Source organism: Myotis daubentonii, chromosome 3 (genome assembly GCF_963259705.1).
Source record: "Myotis daubentonii chromosome 3, mMyoDau2.1, whole genome shotgun sequence".
NCBI lineage: Eukaryota > Metazoa > Chordata > Mammalia > Chiroptera > Vespertilionidae > Myotis > Myotis daubentonii.
Genome location: NC_081842.1, coordinates 5,029,791 through 5,051,685, shown reverse-complemented (window position 1 = coordinate 5,051,685; position 21,895 = coordinate 5,029,791). Strand labels below are relative to the sequence as shown.

The following is a 21,895-nucleotide window of genomic DNA, read 5'->3' as shown; positions in this document are numbered from 1 at the left end:
ACAGGGGGAGGGGAGGAGGGGCAAAGAGAGGGGAGGGAGGGGCCGAGGGGCGGAGAAAGAGGAGAGGGGAGGGAGGGGAGGGGGGCGGGGGTGGGGTAGGACGGAGTCGGGGTGTCTGGCGGGACCTCGCCGGCACCCGCTGTCGCCGGGCGCTGTCCCCGCTGCGCTGAGCCGGGTGGTGCGCCCGGGAGCGGGGCGCAGAGTCTCCCCTGGGCTTCCTCCCCTTGGCCCGAGGATTTGACATCAAACGCGCCGCTCCCATTCGGCCGGGGCCAGCGGACCGAACGGCCGCAGGACTTGGTTAATAAAGGGCCCCATTCTCGGGCCTCTAAGTAGACTTTTTGTTTCTGATCATTCTTATCCTGAAAAGACTCTAAATGACATGATGAGCGGACCCTTGGCTGGGTCGCTGAGTCCGCCCGGCTCCCGGAAGCCCGGTCGCCTCCGTGCCAGCGGCGCCCCCTAGAGGCGAGCGGCGCCTTAATCGTGACCAACGTGAGCGTCTCTGGGCTAATGCGCAGGGCAGTTCTCCGCTGCGCCATTGTTCCCACTTAAACAGGGAGGGTGAAGGGGGGGGGGGGCGTAAATAACTTGCCCGGTCGTAAGACGTACAACTCCCGCTCATGGTCAAAACCATCAGTTCCCATTTTTAGCAGAAAATACTTGAGTCGGTGGCTAGAAATGTGTGCATTTCCTATGCAAATTCATGTCAAGATTCTCAATATGTTGAAGGGCAATTAGCTGGATATAAAATAAAACAGCCCAGCCTAGGCTAGGCCATGGGACTTAACATCGATGCATCTCAGGGACCCAGTGCTGTGAAGGGAGAGGAACGGCTTCACTTCTCTGTTACCAAGGTTCCCGGTTTCCATGGCAACCCTACATCCGGAGTTATTGGGATAATTGAGATACTACCGGTGCCTTAACGTTTCCAGGTACCTGAGGGTCTCCAGGTATCATCACTGCATGGGCCAGCGACAGGGTCTACACGGCTGAAACAACCAGGTGCAGAGGGGATACTGAATTCATCCCGGTGGCTTCTCAGTGTATATTCAGGCCCCATCAGCAACCACAGATGATAGGTCAAGCAGAGTTTCACAAATGGAATACAGATCCACCGTGAGTTACCATGGAGACACGGAGAGTATGCTACTTTTTATTTTGTAAGGGTAGCAGAAAATACTGACTCCTCTGGGCTGCGGTTTTAGCTAATGGGGGGACCCCCCACTCCAGGCTCCTCACACAGCCCTTAGTAGTGTCTGAGAAGCTGGGTAGTGTCACCCAACCATGGGGTCAAGTTCAGTTGCCTAATGAGACTGCCTGTCCACCTGCTCAGGGCTGAGTCACTGAGGTCCAGGGACTTTGGGAAGGCACGGTTTCTCCTTGAGGCTCTGGTGCAGACGGGTGGGGGGGGGGGCAAGGGGGGCACTTTGCTCCCCCTGGGCCATTTCCAACATATCTGAGCAGAAAGACGTCAAAAGAAAGGAGCGTGGCGACTTCCGGGCAATCCCTTCCTGACAAGCAATTTTCCTCTGCTCTAAGTGGTTAAACCTTGGGCTCCTCTCCTCCGTAGACGTGTGCTAGGCAGTCAGACAGACAGGAGCAGAGCAAGGGCAGGGCCGGGGACAGTGGGTCACCAGGGCGAAAAGCCCTGGGTGCCCAGCAAAGGGTGGGACCTCACCCCCAGGGTGACCTTTCCTCCCCTAGCATAGGGATAGTCATGCAGTTTGGACCCCTGACCTTTCCTCCCTAAAGATAACATCTCGGCCTCGGTTGTATGTCAGCTCCAGGCCCAGAAAAGCAGCAAAACCAGACCAGCGACCCCATGGCTGCCTCAGGACCAGCTGCATTGAGGAAGGACCCCCTGCCCTGGTGCCAGCCGAGGTCAATCAGCTCTGAAAGGACACACCTGGAAAGTTGCTGAATATCCCTTCCATTAGGAGCTCCTGGGATCTCCCTCAGATCTCCACCCTTAAAGCCCTAGGACTGAGGACCCAGTGCGCTTGCTCTCCCTCCTGGGAGCTGCCAGAACCTTTCCCTTTTCCTGTTCCCTCCCCATTCACGCTCCCCCCCACCCCCACCCCCCAGGCTTGTTACCATTATCATTACCTTCCTCACTCCCAAGCTCCCAGGGCTCTTCCTTTAACTCCTGACTCCTTTCCTCAGCCCGTCTCTTCTACGAATGACTTCCTCTGCCTCTGTGACTTTAGAAATAAATATTCTCTTCTAGTTGAGTCTTGGCTCTGAATTCTTTCCCAGACAGAACCCAAGTACCGAGGTTGCTGAACCCAAGTCCAGTCTGACCCTATGGGTCTAAGACCCAGTGCCATCGGCGCCGCCTGCGAGGGAAGAAAAGATGATTCTGGAACCTACATCATCAGGCTGGAATGGACACTGGACACAGAACCAAGTAGGTCAAGAATGTATCAGTGTTGAGCACACGGTAGAGAGGCTCAAAACGATCTAGCTATTACGTTTCTTTTTCCACGCTCTCCTCTGGGAGCATCTTATGAAAGAGACCCTTTGGGGAATATATATATATCCTAGTCCGTTTGGCTCAGTGGATAGAGCATCTGCCTGCGGACTGAAGGGTCCCAGGTTTGATTCTGGTCGAGGGCACATACCTTTGTTGCAGGCCTGATCCTCAGCCCTGGTTGGGGCATGTGTAGGAGGCAACCAATTGATGTGTCTCTCTCACATGGATGTTTCTCTCTGTCTCTCCCCTCCCTTCCACTCTACAAATCAATGGGAAAATATCTTTGGGTGATGATTAATTAAAAAAATACACACACACACACACACACACACACACACACTCATCCCTAACCTCTCAGTGGTGAGTGTGTGAAACCCTATTGAAAATGATGAGGCCAGAGCACACATGGCCGAACCGAGAGGGACAGGAGGCAGGGGAGGGAGCCCAGGTCACACCACCTGGACCCTTGACTCCCACACAGGCCACACCCTGAGTCCCTCATCCAGCCAGCACCCTTTCCTGGGCCCTACACTGTGGCCAATCCTGCTCTGTGCCTGGGCGGTCGCATGGTCATAGTAAAATGGCTTATCCTAGTTCTGGAGGCTAGCAGGCTTCCTAACATTTCTTACCTCTCTGTTATTAGTTGGTTTCCTAGTTACTCAGCTGCACTAAGACCTGGGCCCGGCTGAAGCCTGCGATTACTCATTGACTATTATGGCTTAATTTACCGAGCTTCACAGTAAATCAAACCCAATAAAAGTCCGGCCCTTGTGCTTCAAGATCAAAAGTCGAAGGTGTTAGGAGGAAATTAACAGTCAGAAGTCACCTGGGCTGACATGATCAGAGGCACCGTGTCCGCTGAGCGCAGAGCGGCCTCTTTTCCCTTAGAGAGAAGCCCCCAGGGGCGGGGGAAGGGAGACTGCAGGGGGGGCGCGTGCGCGCTAAAGGCCAAATGTCTAGGGAGTAAATTGCAGATAAAGAGCTCTTTAAAGTCCAGACGTAATTATTAAAAATGACTAGCTTTCCAAGTCATCCCTTAAAAAATCAGTAAAAACGTTTCCTTAGAAACATGTCTGTTTCCGTTGAAACCCAGCTCAATCGTCAACATACAGTTGGAGGTGGTTTCCCATGCAAGCTAAACAGACGTCCTGGTCTGGGCGGTCTGATGTATTCACTCAGCAAACAGTGTCACCTGCTGAGAAGACAAAGGTGAGGCAGGCTTAGAGGTAGAAAGAATTTCATTCATGCATATTTGCACCGGTGTCTGCTTCGATGCCCATTCACCCGCCTCCCTGGGTGGGGATTAGAGGTAGCAGTTATTCCACTGATACTTGTTGGGGGTCAAGGAACGGATAAAGGAAAGCTTTATACCACCCCCAACCCCCCCTCACCCCATCTCTACCTCCCACCTCCAAGTGCAGGTACAACAGGTCTAATACTGCCCATTTGTAGCCGCCACAGGGACCAGGAACCCTCAGCTGACCTGGGCGCACCTAGCAGCCTCCCAGCCCCCCAGCAGGGTGGTCCCAAACTGGGCAGGAGCAAGCAGTTCTACCCAGGAGGTCACGGTTTGATCCCTGGTCAGGGCACATGCCCAGGTTGTAGGCTCCATCCCCAATGGGGGCATGCAGGAGGCAGCTGATCAATGATTCTCTCTCATCATGGATGTTTCTATCTCTCTCTCCCTCTCCCTTCCTCTCTGAAATCAATAAAAATACATTAAATAAATAAATAAATAAATAAATAAATAAATAAATAAATAAAATTCCCGGGAATAGAGAACTAAGGTGGGACTCTCCTGGAAGTCCAACCCTTTTCCTAAGGTCCCACTGTACTCGCTTGCAGCCTCATTTGTCCCTTCGGCTCCCTGCGGGCACAAAAGCATCATCACGATGGAGCCTCTAATCTTAACCTGTGAAGGGCAGCTTGTGGGATCCGATGTCCCGAGGTCGAATCCCAGCTCAGCCTTTCACTGGCCCTGCGACGGTGAACCCCGGGGCAAGTTGCTGAACCTCTCTGGGCCTCAGTTTCCTTCCCTGTCAAATTTGCATAACAACAGTACTTTTGGGCAGGACCCCCTGAGGATGCAGTGAGTTAATGCTTCTTAAGCACTGAGAACAATGCCCAGCGTATCATTAGGCCGAGGGTGTGATGAATAAGAGGCCCCTGACGGCGGGGAACCCCTTCGCCATCCGGCAGCCTCCCTGACCTCGGCTCTCCTGCGGACCCCAGGCAGGATTTCGGCCACAGCAGGGAGCGGGAGATCAATAGGGGCCACGCCTGCCTTCACTATAATTCTCTGGCCTTTGGTGGTAAGAGACGGGGGCGTGAAACACTGAATTTTAAAACTGGAGAACACTTTAGAGCAGTGGTTCTCAACTTTCCTAACGCCGCGACCCTTTAATACAGTTCCTCAGGTTGTGGTGACCCCCAACCATAAAATTATTCTCGTTGCTACTTCATCACTGTCATGTTGCTACTGTTATGAATCGTCATGTAAATATCTGATATGCAGGATGTATTTTCATTGTGACAAATTGAACATAATTAAAGCATAGTGATTAATCACAAAAACAATATGTAATTATATATGTGTTTTGCGAAGGTCTTAGGCGACTCCTGTGAAAGGCTTGTTCAACCCCCAAAGGGGTCCCGACCCACAAGTTGAGAACCGCTGCTTTAGAGAGTTGATATATGAGACCAACTCCTGTTTGTCTAAGGCCGTGGTCGGCAAACTGCGGCTCGCGAGCCACACGCGGCTCTTTGGCCCCTTGAGTGTGGCTCTTCCTAAGCCTTAGGAGTACCCTAATTAAGTTAATAGCAATGTACCTACCTATATAGTTTAAGTTTAAAAAATTTGGCTCTCCAAAGAAATTTCAATCGTTGCACTGTTGATATTTGGCTCTGTTGACCAATGAGTTTGCCGACCACTGGTCTCAGGAAACTGAGGCCCCAGGAGGATCAGTCCTCCCCATGGCCCTGGGGCTCCCTCCTGGCAGTGGGGACCACAGTCCTCCCTGACAGCGATCTGCCCTTATAAGGCAGTCCCTGGAATATCTAGGGCCGCCCAGATCCCCCGTGTTAGTTATTAAACTGAATGGGGACAGGCTTACGGCAAGTCCCAACAACAAAACCAGCGAGAGGACCTGTTGCATTCTGTAGCATCGATAATCCCTAAATAGTCAATGCGTCTGAAGTGTGAGTCAGACCCGTACAGCTGGCCGCGTGCGTGTTTTCTGCATCACAGCATGGTTCCCAAGAGGCCCCGAACTGAAGAATGTGCAGAGCGTGGAGTTCATTACTGTCACACCAACGGGACACTCAGCCACCAGTCTTCACACACACGTACATGTACACACACACAATGCACACACACGCACGCACACAGCGTCCTCAGGGTCGCGCCAGGCAGTCTAACAGATGACTGTTATTTAAGCTGCGTGCCACTGTGGGTGACAGAATAAAACTGGGCTGAACATTTTAAAGCAGGGGTGGGAATGCCCGGCCTACAGGCCATATAAGGCCCACAAACTCATTTGGCCTGGCCCTGCGTAGGCATGACGGGTGAGTTCATTACATGTTTGACCACTGATAGCAGGCTAATGTGTAAGCTGATAATTCTGTATGGCCCTCGGAAGATGTTACAAATATCCAAATGGCCCTTGGCAGAGAAAAGGGTCCCCACCCCTGTTTTAAAGCGAAATAATGCACCAGACTTAAGCAGGCGAGTGAGTGAATCCCTAGGACTTTGAGTTGTTCACGTCGCATCCACACTTTTGAGGGTCGGCTCTCCAGCGGCTGCAAGGCTTTCCCCCACTTCTTTGCATCTGCGGATTTGGGTATCTGTGTCTTTCAGGCCCACTGAGCTATCAGCACCTCCTGTTTGTCTCTGAATAAGTCTCCTCCCTCGTGAGCTGTGCTCCAAGTTCATGCTTTCTGTACCCCTAAATGCCAAACCAAACTTCGCCACCTGACCAGGCCTCTGGTTCCGCCGAGCTGCCCTCACAGAACGAAGACCAGGGACGCCCGTCCCCTCACGCCCTCCACGGCAGCGCCGGCGTTTCTCGGTAGCAAGGAGGACGTTGGACTGTGCCTAGTGAGTCATGCCTTCCTGTCTCTATTGTCACCCTGTATGTTAGTGTTTGCATAGAAAAATGAGTAGATATTTATCTGCACAAACCCCCTGCTTAGGAACAAAAAAGCAACGGTCTGGCATTTTATTTACTTATTTATTCATTCATCCAGTTTGCTGAGATATAATTGGCATGATTTGGCATTTTAAAAACGATTGCTCAGTGTGATGTGTGAATTAGAACACTCACACTCATTTCTAAAGACTTCTAGACATTACGTCGCTTCTCAGGAGAGTAGCCAGAGGGGTCCTGTTAAAATATCAGTCAGATCAGCGAAAAACCCGTCAATGGCCCCAGTGTGACTCAGAGGAAAAGCCCAAGTCCCTACCAGACCCGTGACCTGGCTGCCCTCCATCTCTGTGTCTGCGCCTGTCGCCTGGATCCTGGACCCCTTCCAGCCACCGGCCGCTGGGTCCCCAGACACCAGGGAGGCCCTTCCTCACGCTGTTCCCTATCCTGGGAAGCGCCTGCCAGATGCCCCAGGGCTCCTGGCCTCCCTTCTGTCAGACCTGGAGGCACAGCCCCCTCTGCTGAGACCTTCCCTGGCTGTGACCTAGAAGGTCAACCACTCCCCTCTGCCCAGCGAGATTTCTTTCCTGAGGCCTTATCCCTGCTCAGCATCCATCACTACCTCCCCAGCAGGAATTCCGCCCTAGCGGGTGGGGATTGTGTCTGCTGCCCTGCGAGGCTCAGGACAGTCACAGCCACGCAGCGCTCCGTAAGTCTTTGCTGAGTGAAGGACGAACACGTCAAATGTTGGTTTGAGCACCAGAGATGGAAGTCAGGAGATACGAAGCTTTGTAAGAAAGTGAGGAATCTTAGTCCGAGTAAGAAAGTTGTGAGTAAATTTTAAAAATCGGGTAAAGAGTGAAAAGTTAAATTAGGCAGTGACATGGATCTTTGGCGTTCTCTACACGGAAAAGGGATTTATGAAATCGCTGTAGCAAACTCTCCAGCCTGGGGGAGAACATGCATTTATGATGCTCATTACACATTGGAATGTTAAGTGTGATCTTAGGGGCGAGAAGGCATCTAGAATTCATGCGAAAGATACCATAACAATGGGAAGATCAGAACTTACGGGTTCCACGTTGAGTATCAATTACATGTTAATAATGGTGTGAAGTGGTCAGTGGTCAGAAGACCAGAAGGGACCAGAAGGAACCAGAGGTCATCTTTGGTTCGCCTGTCCCTCCTCATTTCTGGTTTTTTCCAGATTGCTTCTCTGGGGTTCCCCGATGTGGGATCTGATTCGACCCCTGTTCCTGGGTTGGTAAGAAAACGGGGCTGGCCTTGTGGCCCTGCGGGCAGGGACCAGAACGCCCACAGCCAGCTCCGCGGTGTGGTGGGGATGGGGCTGCCTCCTGACCAGCCCATGTCACTGCTGGGCCCCAAGAACCCCTGGTCCCCGCTCTGTGCTGCCCCAGAACCTGCCCCTTCGCCGCTCTGATCTCTTGGATGGAGCTGCTGCCTCGGCCTCATTTCTTCCCTCCAGAGGTCTCCCCTGCCTGCTGTCCTCACCCCCTCCCTGCCCAGCAGCACGTCCATGTTCTGCCATCTCAGGACAATCCACAGAGTGACGCCCGGTCTGCCCGTCCTCTGTGCATGGTCCACACCGGGGTTTCCTTCCAACCAGCTGTTAGCAGGTGTAGCGTCCATGCGGAACCTTAGTGCTGACCAAGACCTTCTCCATCCTAGACTGTGGGGGCCAGGAGGGTGGCATCGGGGAGGCCGGCCCAGCGACTGCAGGGGGAGTAAAGGGAGGTGATGGAGCGGCTTGGACCAGGGAGTTTTTGATGAAGAAAAGCGTTTCCTATCTCAGACACCCGCACCACCCTTGACCAGCTGCTCATGGCAAGGTCCTGGGAGCCGCCCTGGATTTCTCTTCTCCCCCCAACCCCATCCAACCCCAAACAACAAACCCTGTGGACTCTACTCCCACGGCATATCTCACGCTCTCTGCTTCTCTACTCTCGCCACCATCTTGCTCACCTTGACCAAGCACCAATCTCCTGCCGAGCACCCCTCTGCCCCCGCCCTCCTGTACCCCCTCCTCCACTCAGCAGCCAATTGAGTCTTTGAAAAAAAACAAATCCCGTGATGCCACCTGTCTCCTCAGAATCCTCTAAAAGCTTCTCACTCCACATGAGATGGAATCCCGACTCCTTTCAATGCCCTGGGAGACCTGCCCTCACCTCCTCTCCCATCCTCCTCTCCTCGCTCCTCAAGCTCCAGGGCACCAGCCTCTACTCCCGCCTCAGGGCCTTCGCACTCGCTCTTCCCTGGAACGCTCTCCCCGTCTGCAAGGCTGCTCCTTCTTCTCGCCCAGGACAAATGTCACCCGCTCAGGGCAGGCTTTCTGAACCCCGATCAGAAGGTGGCCCACCTCCCCATCCCCGTCACATCATGTTGACAACGTAGTTCCTAGCGTTGGTCCCTACAAAATTTCCCTGTTAATTTGCCTTTGATTAGATGTGTCCCCCTGTGCACTTCATGACCAGCATAAGGTAATTCCTCAGGGAGAAAGTTCTGACAGTTGGGAGAGAGTAGACTTTTGCCCACCTTGTTCATGGCTGCGACCCAACACCTTCAACAGCATCTGGCCTGTTCTAGGTGTGGACGAATGTGCGTTCGGCGAGTGAATGAATGAACTTGGCTAGATTCAGTGCATCATTCCGGTCTCTCAGATCTTTATACCCCTGGAGTTCTGCTATCCAAAGTATCTTCCCTCACTAACGGCTCTGATCTCCTATAACCTTGGCAAACAAGTCATTGAACAAATAGTGACTCAGGCCAAGCCCCCGGTATGTCACCAGGACGCTCCCTCTGGGTGAGAGTCGCCTGGATGATTAACTCCTTTTGTATAACAAGCCCGGAAGATAGTAGACATTATGGGAACTATCCTGCTGAAGAACAAATAGCGACATCTGTCACAGTCGCCTTATCTGCTTTTCCAGTAAACCCCTCGGTTCTAAAACAACAAAACATTCACGTGCAGCATGGCACCGGTCCACGTTTCTGCAAATCTTCGTAATGTCCTGCGCAACAGAAAGCTGCGGGTTCTCCTATCTGCCCCCGAATTCAACCCGTTGTGTCTCGCATGTCACGCAGCTTCTGGGAATCCCACTGTACCCCGTGAGAGGGCAGGCGTGAAAGAGGCGAATACCACCTAGGAAAGTCCTTCCCAGATCCCAGCCAGAGGCTCGGGGACCCCTAGGGTTCCGGGCCCACACTTTGAGAACCACTGCTCTGATGCATCCAGTCTCATATTTCAGACGAGACAGCTGAGGCTCCCTGCAGGATAGAGTGAGTTTCGGAGGTGTCACGCCTTCCTACTTTAGCCCAAGGTTCTGGCCCCGAATAATGTGTATTTGTGGCTTGATTTTTAAACACAAAGCAAACACCCAGGCATTACCTTATGCTGATCATGAAGTCTCCACCTTTGAAATAAGTAGGTACGAGCCCAATGGCCATGCGCAGCCGCAAGGAAGTGGCGTGGGCCCGAGCGCACGGCTGTGAATGGTGTGTTTCTCGTCCGTCTATCTCTTGGGCGGGTGTGCACAATGCCCCTTTGTGCTTTCTGAAAGGCCTGTGTGTTTGAGGTGCAGCCTTCTGTACCGCGACAGGAGTCAGTACAATTACACTGACTATTCCCTTTGATGAATGGAACAAAGGTGAATGAAGCTGAGTCCCGACTGTAATGAAGGCAGGTCATGAATGAGCTGCTCGAAGCCAGCGATCACGCTTGGGAAAGCAGCCCACCTTCGGAACAGGTACCTGTGACACACCTTGATCTCCAGGTTGGCTTAATCACAGCCAACTAGTGTGAACGGGCCAAGTGCCCTGGCTCGGGGACCAGAGGGACATGGCTGCCAGGGGCCATGCGCAGTTTTTGGTTTCTATTCCGGGAAATGAGTAGAACGCCCTTGGAGTGAGTGTGGTCCGAACAAACAGTGCCTTCACCGCTCCAGGTGCCCGCCTTAGTCATCCAGACGGTATCAAGATGTAGAAAGTCCTGACAGTTGGGAGTGAGTCACTTGTCCCCAGTCAAGGCCAATGAGACAAACAGAAATGAAGTAGGAACATCAATATGGTTTGCTTCATGCCGTGGGTCTGTCTGGGACTAGCAAGCAAAGACTTCACACCAGGAAGGCGGTGTCGGGCAGTCCCCAGACCCTGCACCCGCTGTTGGGGCCCATGGGTTGGTGGGGATCTCCAAGCCCTGCCAGGACTACTACTACCCTAGTCCACTATTCATATGCCGATCTCTCAGGGTGGCCCTCCTGGTAGAATGTAAACACGTGCAACCAGTCACATGGGGGTCAGGCTGAGGGGCTGCTGGGGAGGAAAGGGGCGGGGACATTGTAAGAGGAGGAAATGGGGTGCTCTTGGGAAGAAGAAGGCCAACTCCAGAGAATTTAACGTTTATTCGTTTAACAAACAGCTTTAAGTTAGAACCAACATTTTAAGATTCTTGTTCCTTATTTTTAGACATTTTTGATAGCATAAAATAATTGGGTGGACAAAGCTTTTATGGCCATTACAAACTTGAATTATTAAATATTTACCATGTTTCTTAAGACTCTGGAGTAAGTTGAAGGAGATGTGTAATGTACTATATTCTATAAAACACACAAAAAAATTATCTTCATGTTTTCTCTTTCAAATTTTCAACTCTTTCATTGATTTTGGCCATAAAGCAACGTTATAATAGGCATGGATGGAAAACCCTGGGCCTAATACTGTGTCATGACAAGGCTCGATACTATTGCCAACTTAAGAGTCCTTGCTCTAAAACCTAGAGAAACTATAGAGACAGAAGTTAGAATCTGTACATAGTTTTACAGCCTATTGACTGCTAACATTAAACGGTTTAAAGAACCATAGGCTTATTCCTATGGAAATGACACTTGAATACCCTTCTCTCTCTCAGAATAAGAATTTGACATTCTTCTTAGTGACCCACCTTTGTCACTCATCTATTATCACTTACGATGAGTGACGCTCACTAAGCTAACATACTGATGTTGGGCTCTCTGTATTGGGCCAGTACCGTGGGTGTGGGCAAGAGGGGAAGCTTTGCTTTTGTGATTCTGACTAAGTTTTTGTCCGTTTTCCCAGGTCCCATAAGGACTTGGACCCCTTACTCAATCTGTCATATTCATCCGACCAGCCTAGCTCTACCCGAGTCGACACACTGTTTTCCCAGGGGTGTGACGGAGTGAGGGAGAAAATGCAGGCTCCTCGGGGATGCATGTTGTCCTAGTTCTCCTTTACCTCAATCCGCTCAGCAGGTATGGGTGCTCAGTAAACAGGAACAGATGCAGAAGAAAGAAGAAAAGGTATTCCGATGCCATTAAACCACACCTTTTATGAGGAAATCCACATCTTGATAGAGAACACTGTTCTTTTTAGTGGTTGCTTTGCAGTGGTCTCAGACTTATCAGTGGGGACAGTAATTGCAGGAGAAACTTAAGAAAAGACACAGACACAGAAGCTGGCCCTCCCAGGAGGAGAGGGTAGTCATGCCCGGACCTCCATCGCCCAGCCTCAGGCCGAGGGTGACCACTAAACTCACAGCTGTTGATATACTTTTTAAAAATATATTTTTATTGATTTCAAAGAGGAAGGGAGAGGAAGAGAGATCTAGAAACATCAATGATGAGAATCACTGATGGGGATCGAGCCCGAAGCCCGGGCATGTGCCCTGACTGGGAATAGAACCGTGACCTTCTGGTTCATAGGTCAGTGCTCAACCACTGAGCCACACCCACACAGCGGTTGATACTGTCGACCTAAACTCCTAGGCCCAAGATGGAACTGCTCCTGCCCGGGGTGCCACGTCAGCGAATCGGAACAGATGGCTTCCGTGTCCCTGTGAATGCTGTGCTAGACCAGACACACAGACTCCAGGCGGCCAACCCCCAAACTCAAGCCGATTCCTGGCTCTGTGCTTACATCCTGTGTTTCCTTCCTAATCCCACCAAAGCTTCCTGCCTCCCGCCCATTTTGCCGCTCTCTGAGTGCAGACTGTCTGCTTCGTGACGGGTTTGTGGAAGTTTGTCTCATCTAAATTGTCTTCTTTAATAATTTTTAACAGTAGCTTTGGGGCCTATTGAAAGGTAAACTGAGGCGTATACAATTTTTAAGAGTGGATTTGAGCAAAAATCATTTGCATTTGGCAGTGCCAAGCAGAAGGGGAGAGGAGCGCTCCCTGGGCAGCCCGGGAAGAAAGAGACTGTCAGAGAGAGTGCGGAAGGAAGTTCGTGATTGGCTGTGACCTAGGGCTCGCTGGCTGTTTGTCATCAGTTGCCCTGGCATCCTGACGTCCTAACCTTGAGGCATTTACAGGCGTGGGTTTTGGTTTCTGACCTAGGCCTCCATGGCAGGGGGATCACCTCCGTCCAATGGCCTCCTTGTTTAATTAATTTCACAGAGCTAAGCTGCCCAACTTGGCATTGGAAACCTACAGAAACTGAATTCTAGGATCCCAACCTTAAGAGAAATAGTTGGCCAAATAGAAGCCACATTTGAACAAAAATACAGTAAGAGGGCACATTTTTTATTTTTTGACAACTAGATATTTTAGTTTGACAAGTGTGTGAGTCAACTCAGTGTCAACCCAGTGGAAGGAAATACTCGCACTAGACCCAGTGTGCGTTCTGTTTTGGATGGGATTCTGAAGGCAGCCAGGCCGCGTGGGCTCGGTCCTGGCATGGGTCAGGTTTGGGCTCTGCCATTCACTAGCTGTGTGACCTTGGGCTAGGTGCTGACCCTCTCTGGGCCTCAGCTGTAACATGGGAATCATAGCCTATACGGCAATGATGCTGTGAGCGTCAGTAGCCACCTTGATGCTCGATGGATCTCTCTCTCTCTCTCTCTCTCTCTCTCTATATATATATATACATATATATATATATATATATATATATATATATATATATATATATATATATATATATATATATCACCTATCTATCTCCCTCTGTACACCAGGCCACATACGCAATGTGTTGGCACAGTCTGTGTTGGAAACAGAAGCTCTGTGATTGGGTATACCATATCCGAAAATAATGGAATTTGACGCTTTTGGATAAAATAAGATAGTTTCCTTCTCTAATTTGAGAACCTGGTAGAACATGAGAGTTTGGGAACCTAGTACCATGTAGTGAACATCGGAGAGTGAGCAGAAATGGAAGGGATTAGCTTTCTTCTTTTTGCCGCTCTGCTGTGTAATAGAACGGACATGACCTTTCAAAGCTCAGGCTAGTCCTACCGAATGATGGCTGGAGTCATCTCGGGAGCAGCTGCTGAGCACACGGCCTGTTTCTCACTCTGTAACAGGGAACTCGTGTTCTGAGCCCCCTGTCAGGGCTGCGGGGAGGATCGGAGGCAAGGTTTGCTCAGAGTCAGGCGGGAGCAAACACTTTCAGCGAGACCTGCCCCTTGCTCCTCCGAAGGCCTCTTTAGTTCTATAAGTACAAGCAGCCCTCCTTCTATTGCACTTCGCTTTACTGCGCTTCACAGATACTGCAATTTCTTACAAATTCAAGATGAGACCCTCTGCCACTCGCTAGCTGAGGGCTCAGATGATGGTTAGCATTTTTTAGGAAGAAAGTATTTTTTTTAACTTAGGTATGCACATTGTGCTTTTAGATATAATGTCATTGCACTTGACAAACTACAGTACAGTGTAAACATAGCACTTATGTGCACTGGGGAACCAAAATATTCACTGGCTACTGGCTTTATCACAGGATTCGCTTTATTGCTGTGGTCTGGAGCCGAACCTCCAATATCTCGGAGGCGCGCCTGAGACACTGAGCAGAACCTGATGCCTGGTGAACAAAGACTTGAGAAGTACCCTACCACTTTCCAGGTTAAGAAACAACTGGGAATGGAGGTTGAAATCACCCAGGCAGCTGAACGTGTGGCAATCATAGAAGAGGCTCTGCCTCCTCCCGGGGTCACCGTGGGCACGTGATCAGAACTATTTCCAGCCCCTCACTTGTCTCTCGTGAAGACGGAAAGGGTCATTCCTCCAAAAGTCAAGCATGGAGGCGCCACAGTGCCCGGCAACTCCGCTCCTAGGCGGAACCCGAGAGAAATGAAAGTGTTTGTCCACACGGAGACCGTCCCTGAGCGCTCCCAGCCCATCACTCGTCACAGTCAGAAGGTGGGAGCAACCCAAATGCCCGTCAGCAGACGAATGGATAAGCACATTGAGACTATCCACACCACAGACCCTCACGGGGCCATGGAAGGGAATGAAGTGCCACCACCTGGTGTATGATTCCATTTGTAGGAAATGCCCAGGATATCAAGCCTCTAGATTCAGAAGGGTGACTAGTGGTTGCTTAGGGCGGGCTGGGGGCGGGGGGGGGGGGGACTGGAGGGGGAACTGCGTGATAGCGAATGGGAACAGGGTTTCTTTTGAGGTGATGAGAATATTCATTAAAAAAAAGAAGCCAGACACACAAGGTCACACATTGTATGATCCCATTCGTATGAAATGTCTACAGGAGGCAACTCCGTAGAGGCAGAAAGCGGATGAGTGGCTCCTAGGGGTGAGGGGAGTTATTGTTTGATGGGGACAGGAAATTTTCCAGGGGTGAGAACAAGACTGGAAACTGGACGGAGGTGTGGCCACACAACGTTGTGAACGTGCTAAGTGCCGCCGAATCATATGCTTTGAAATGGCTAATTGTAGGTTATGTGGGTTTCACCTCAATTACAAAACGATGAGAGCGACCACAGCACACGGTAAGTGCGCAGTGACTGACCAACAACCACGGAGGCCTCTGTCCGCCACACCGGCATCCGTCCTGCCCCGTTACTCACAGGCCTTTGTGAGGCCCGTTTGAGACCCTCCCTCTTCCAGAGGCACCACAACGTGCCGCATCACATACATTACAATGCACCACATCACATCTTAAATATTTTTTGAATGTAGACTAGATTTTTTAAAAAAATGACATTGTTTTCAAAATTAGTTGGCTACGAGGTGCTAATTTAATCTATTGTGCTACTCGAGGATTCTGAATTCCGGTGAATGGAGAAAATCAAGCTCGCAAATTGCTTTCGAACGTAGTGGGATTTGCACCTATTCAGACTCCAACCATCAGTGAATGGAGACAGCGATAGTTTGTGCACATTTCACGAAACAATTTTGACATCGTCCTTTTCCTTCCCCATCTGGGCTTTCAAACATTTGCACACCCCGCCCACAGCATTCTAAGCTGAAAGCATAGCCCTGGATGCCTAACAGACAAACCAGCCCCCCCCCCCCCCCCCCAGCAAGTGCCCTTTGGGTTCCTGTTCCATTATTTGCAAATAACCTCAACAGAAGACGGAGTCCAAGCAGCGTTTCGGTGTGTAAGGCCACGCTGAGCTGTTACTCCAGCTCTGAGGGCTTGGAGGGTCTTTAATGGGGGAGGAAGCTCGCTGAGGAGTGGGGAGGGTCATGGTGTAACAGGGCAGGGTAAGGGCCCATCGGGAGGCTTTAAGGCAGATTCTCCGAAGAGTCGGAAAGTCGTGGAGAAGAAACCACCCTTGATGCTATCTATTGACTAGTGGGATCCTTGGCTGTTTATCTCAATGGCTTTTTCTGAGAAGATCCAGTAATTAGCACCAAAGTTAGTGTCTTCTATTTTCCCGGACAAGGGCTTCTGGGAATAGCAAAGCCGTCGAGGAGCAGGGGGGCGGCGCAGCCAGCCGTGGAAGGCGGCTTGAGAGTGAAGCCACGTCCACGTGGACAGGAAACTGTGGGTGTAGACAGTTTCTGCTCCTGAAGGTAATCCGAGGCCACGTCACAGAGGTTTAAATATTTGCAGGAATTAGGGTTTTATTTGGAGGAAGATGACACAGCCAGAGCTTGCTGTGGAGCACGGACGTGGCAGCGGACCAAGGACCAAGAGGCCGATGAGGCGGATGCTGAAATAGTTCAGGCGAGAGGGATGGAAACTTGGGCTAGAGAGATTGTAGTATTTACTACCCACGAGCTCATTCACCCCGAAAACACTGAGCTGGGTTTCGTCTGAGTGGCAGGCACTGTTCTCCACGCCGGGCGCTCGGGGACCAGGGCGGGCCAGGACCTGTTGGTGTGATGCGTACCTGAAGCTCACGCCGTGCACACGTGTGGGATGAGTGACGTCATGCCTGTGCTCAAAGGCCTTCTGAGTCCCAGACTCGGACGGTTTCAGGCGAAAGTCTCAGCAGCCTCCAAGGTGCAGGCCTCCGTGTTAGTGTCCCGTGGCTGCCCTAACAAACGACCACACACGTAGTGGCTGGAAAGAACACAGGCTTATTCTCCGCCAGTTCTGGAGGTCGGAAGTCCTCCTGTCAAGGTGAGCAGGGCTGCACTCCTGGTGGCGTCTCTAGTGGAGAATCTGTTTCCTGGCCTCTTCCAAGTTCAATGGGCCACCTGCATACCTCGGATAATGGCCCCTCCTCTGTCTTCAAGGCATAGTGTCATGCATAGCATCTTGAAACCTCTCTCTCTGACCTCAACTTCCATCACAATAGCGCTTTCTTCGAGTCAGAAGATTCTTGTGGTTGTATTTAGGGCCCACCTGGATAATCCAGAATAATCTCCCCCTCTCAGGTCCTTAACTTAATCACGTCTGCAAAGTGCCTGTTGCCATGTGAGGTGACATTCGCAGGCTTGGGGTCCAGACTTGGACCCCCACGAAGGGCTATTCGTCCGCCCACCACACTCTCCATGACTGGGTCTCACTCTTCTTCTTCGTGACCCCTCTTCCTCTCTGTTCCCCCGTGGAAGTTTCCACCCCAACGAAACTGGTTTTCTCATCATCCTGCCCCACACTCATACTGGCTTCCAGAATTCTCTCCTAATATCCTAACCCTTCTCTTGACTCTTCCAAATTCTCACCATCTGTGAAGGCCTCTCAGACTCCTCTGGGAGGCCCCCTGGGAGACTGCAGGCCACCTCTTCCTGTGCCACCGACCCTTCTCACTCACCGTAAATGTAAGCTCCTGTGAGCTTGTTTATGTTTCTACCTTCTCCTGTTGAGGCAGAGACTGAGCCTGGGCCATTGCTGGTTGAATCAGATGCATTTAAGAGCAATACATTCTTTTACCTAAAGAGCAAAGAGCGAGGAGAAATGCATACCATGTCAGTCACCAAGTAAACGCACCGAATGAATGAAACCACAGTGTGGGAACTACGAGCAGCATGGGAGGAAGGAGTGGGGACCAGGCATGGCCTGCCAGTGGGCTTGGACGGGAACTCAGAAAGAACCCCCAGCCCCCGAGTTTTGAGGCCCTGGGTGGAAGCTCACGGGTCCGGGGTATTTTCCAGGCTCCCCTCCAGCAGGCAGCCGTGCCTCGATTCAGGGAATGAACGGAACAGCCCTTTCAGCTCCCTTTTGCTCTCGGAGTCGAAAGGGAATTGGGTCTGGGGTGAGCATCCCTGCATCTCTTTCATCCTGCTTCTCTTTCTCTTCCCCAGTGCCACCCTTTGGGACTGATTTTGAATGAACTATACACCTGCTCAGGAAAATGCCCCCAGACAGGTTACTTGAAGCACCCTGCTCGGCGGTATCTATCTGTACTTCCCAGAGGCTAGATGCATCGTCAGGATACTAAATGCGAATAAACAATCTCCAAAGCTCAGTGCCTTGTAATAAAGATCTGCTTTTCCCTCCTCCACAGGCTGATGCCGCCGGGCAGCCCCCTTGGGCTCTCCCCCAAGTGGAAACTCAGGGATCCCGTCGGCTCACACCTTTGAAGCCACCGTCTTTACGTAGGACCCTCGGGTCCTGATGGAAGAGGCACAGGAGCACCGAGGGTCCTGCAAGGAGCTTCATGGACGAGCCCAGGAGGCGCTCCCACCCCTTCTGCCCACTTTCCCTCAGTCTGGACCCAGTGAAATGGCAGCCTAACTGCAAGGGAGGCTGGGAAATACCCCTCCCATGTGCCAGGCAGCGGGCACGAGGCCGGGATGTCTCACCTTGCCCAGCTCTGCTATAGCGTGTCTAGACAGACCAACCATCGCCTGTGGCTTCACCCAACTGTTTGGTTAATACGGCATTTCATCCAATACTCACAGATGCCTGGCAGCGTGGAGACGAAGCCTTCAGGTCAGCTGACTGGTGATGGCATCATATTGACGCGGTCACAGACTGCTTCTGCAGCCCCGGCCAACGTGCCCGGCCGGTGCGCACAGTCCAGTGGTAATTTCCTAGGAATAAAAAGGCTCCGTTTCGGGACGAGGATAACATGCGTCCTAAAGTGATTTGTGACTGGGGATTTGTTTTGACTTTCTTTTCTAATAGTTTAAGAAAGAACCAGGCAGGCCTGGCCGGCGTGGCTCAGTGGTTGAGCGTCGACCTATGAACCAGGAGGTCACGGTTCCATTCCTGGTCAGGGCACATGTCTGGGTTGCGGGCTCGATCCCCAGTGTGGGGCGTGCAGGAGGCAGCCCATCAATGATTCTCTCTGGTTTTCTCATCATCAGTGAAGACTGAGGGTTTTGAGGCGATGAAATACAATAGTAAATGTATAATCGCCCGTCTATAGTGTGACTCTAAGGCCCACAGGCAGGGACTGTCTGAGGTCACTCCCCATCGGCTGGTGTGGAAAGAGGCCTGTGACATGCATTCTCTCTCCCTTCCTTTCTGGAATCAATAAAAATATATTTTTTTAAAAAAGAGAGAAAGAACGAGGCAGACGGTCATTTATAAACAGAGCACGGCCACCTTGCTGACCTCTTAAATGCCTGGACACACCTTGTGGCCCTGATGGCCAAGGGCACCAGGCTCCTCTCTGTGGATCCGGCCACACCCTGGGTGGGTGGGGAGGGAGTCGCCAAAGGTGACCCCCAGGCCAGCTCTCCAGCCTGTTTCACCTCCAGCACCGGCACACCCAGCTCAGTCGGCCCCTCCAGGGGCTCTAGCCTCCTACTGGGGAGAGCTTGGTCTGGGGTCGGGGGCTTCGCCGTGCCTCCTGGTAGGAAGGGGTGGCCGGCGCTGGCAGAGTCTGGTGGAGTTTTTACCATTTAAAGGGGAGTGTGGTCAGTGATGCACTTGTGCCCTCTCTATATCCCTTTGAGGTTGAAAATATTTACTCTTGTATTCAGCGAGGGAATGTCTGTGAACTGCCTCCTGGTGCCTCACATGCGAAAGAATGTCCATCGCTCTGCTTATAAAAGGCCTTCTGCCTGGTTGGCGTCTTGTTGGTCATCTCACTGAGGTGCCCCCACCACCCCCCGAAATGCACATTTGTTGATCATCTTTCTGGTCTCGGGTCCTTGCACTGAAAGAGAATGAGGGGCAGGCCTGTTCCCACTGAGAACCCCTCTCACTCCAGAACCTGCCGGCTCCTAACTTTTTCTCCCGCTGATGTCAGCGTGGCCAACCCCCAGATTCCAGTGACTTCTTTCCCAATGCCTCCCACTTGGCACTCCTTGAAAAATAGTCGGAGGCAGGCTGAGTACCGGAGTGTTTTGGAATGCTCTTCAGTAAATCGATGAATACCATGAGAATGTTTGCGTGAAGGACGTATCACGACACAGGGAGTGGGCGCTCTCTTTGACTGTGTTGTTCACACACCTGCTTCCCAGGGCGCAGCGTACCTTCCTTCCCGGAAACAAAATGGTCCCTCTTCTGCTCCTGCGGCCCCAGCCCGGCCAAGATTCACCGACTGGGCAAGAAATGAAAGCCACGATGTCTTTGAACTTAACTGTTTTATGTGTTTTCGTAACATGATGGTCTGGGACATCTGTCTTTGCTTAAAAGCTCATCTATTTATATCAACAAGCGTTTACATTGGGCCCCTGGACACGGAGTCACACAGACGTAGCACGATGTGGGCTTTGACTACAATCCACTTTGAAAAATATGTGGCATTTGCTTCGAACCCACTCCTTCCCCAATAAAGTTAAATCCCAGAAATTTGTAAACTGTACAGCTCCGTGTACGCAAAAGACATCCTTTTAGCTTTTGCATAACACGTGACTCATGTGATTGTTGTGATGGTTGAGCGAGTGAGTCATTTTCGTACTAGGAGGTCTGGAGGGCTGTGGGCCGGGGGAGCCAACTGGCTTAGAAGGCTGGCAATGGGATTACTCATTCAAACAGAGACCCGTGGAGGCTGGGAGCCACGGCCCAGATGTTTACAGAAGCACTGCCTGGGCGTGGAGCACGGAGCGGGGGCAAATTGGAAGTGGGTGGGGAAGACGGGGTTGGTGTTATGGAGCACAGCAATGCTAATGCGTGAGACTCTGAAGGACAACTGAGGAGGAGAAACCCAGGCTGAAACCACACTCCACCGAATTCTCTGCCCGCTCTGCCCATCCCACCCATTGGTGGCACACAGGAAATGTAACCCTACCCAGCATGTATTTGTCCGTATTTGTGCCTAACCAGAGTTCATTTTGATGGAATACAATTTGTGAAGTCATTTCTTCTTTAGTCTATGAACTGACATCCGTAAGTTATATACTCAGGGAACTCTTTCCTTGGAGATTTTTTTTTTTTACACTGAATAAAGCTCATTTAAACTGAATGTATTCAGGATGGGGAACATGATTTCATAGGCCCTGTGGGGGGAAAGTGTGGCAACTGGAACGTCATCTTGGAAAATAAAACTAAAATGATGGCAATAAGTGTTTTGGTTTCCATGAATGAATCTCAGGTTGTAACTGCAGCACCAGGCCTCACTGTCCAGCGAACAATTCCAGCTGTTCCTCAATCATGCTCTCTCAGGGTGTGAGACCTCATGTCCTGGGCAGGATTGGAAGTTTTGCTGTGTCATTAGTTTGCTTCGTTTTTGCACCGTGTTTTCAGAGGGTCTCAGTCCCTGCCTGTGCATGAGACCGGTGTTGACACTGACCCACCAGCCTGTGGTCAGGACTGGCATCCAGTGTGGAGGGGTTTGAGTGCCACTACTTCTGTAAAGGGTCAACTCATTACAGAATATTTGAGAATCATGGTAAGTTTGGTTTGTTATACAATGTTATCATAGTTCTAATTTTAGGAGAAATACTCTAATAAAATACTCTAGTAACCTCTATTGGTAGTTACTAAGGGCAAGGCACTTTATCGCCAATAGTTCATTTAAACCCCATGATGACCCAATAGTTTAAGCATGACTGTCCAGTTTTATAGATGTGGAAATCAGAGGCCCAGAGAGGTTAAGTAACAGGCCTGAAGTCACACAGCGGCTAAGGGAGGCGTGCCTGCTTTCAAAGCCTGTGACCCTAACCTCGCCTCCAAGTCCACTGTGCTGGGTGGTTACTTATCTAAAGATCACATTTACCCACAGA

General features: G+C 51.2%; 1 long non-coding RNA gene across 2 annotated transcripts; it reads left to right on the top strand.

Annotated features, from left to right (window-relative positions):
• Nucleotides 1–93: 93 nt before the first annotated feature.
• On the top strand, nucleotides 94–21,086 carry LOC132229881 (uncharacterized). Of its 2 annotated transcripts, none has more exons than XR_009451745.1 (4): nucleotides 94–1,119; nucleotides 1,785–2,410; nucleotides 3,570–3,685; nucleotides 18,283–21,086. It is a non-coding gene; the product is annotated as an uncharacterized LOC132229881 (long non-coding RNA). The 2 variants fall into 2 exon arrangements; XR_009451744.1 differs by lacking the exon at nucleotides 18,283–21,086 and adding an exon at nucleotides 14,367–14,967.
• Nucleotides 21,087–21,895: the final 809 nt, after the last annotated feature.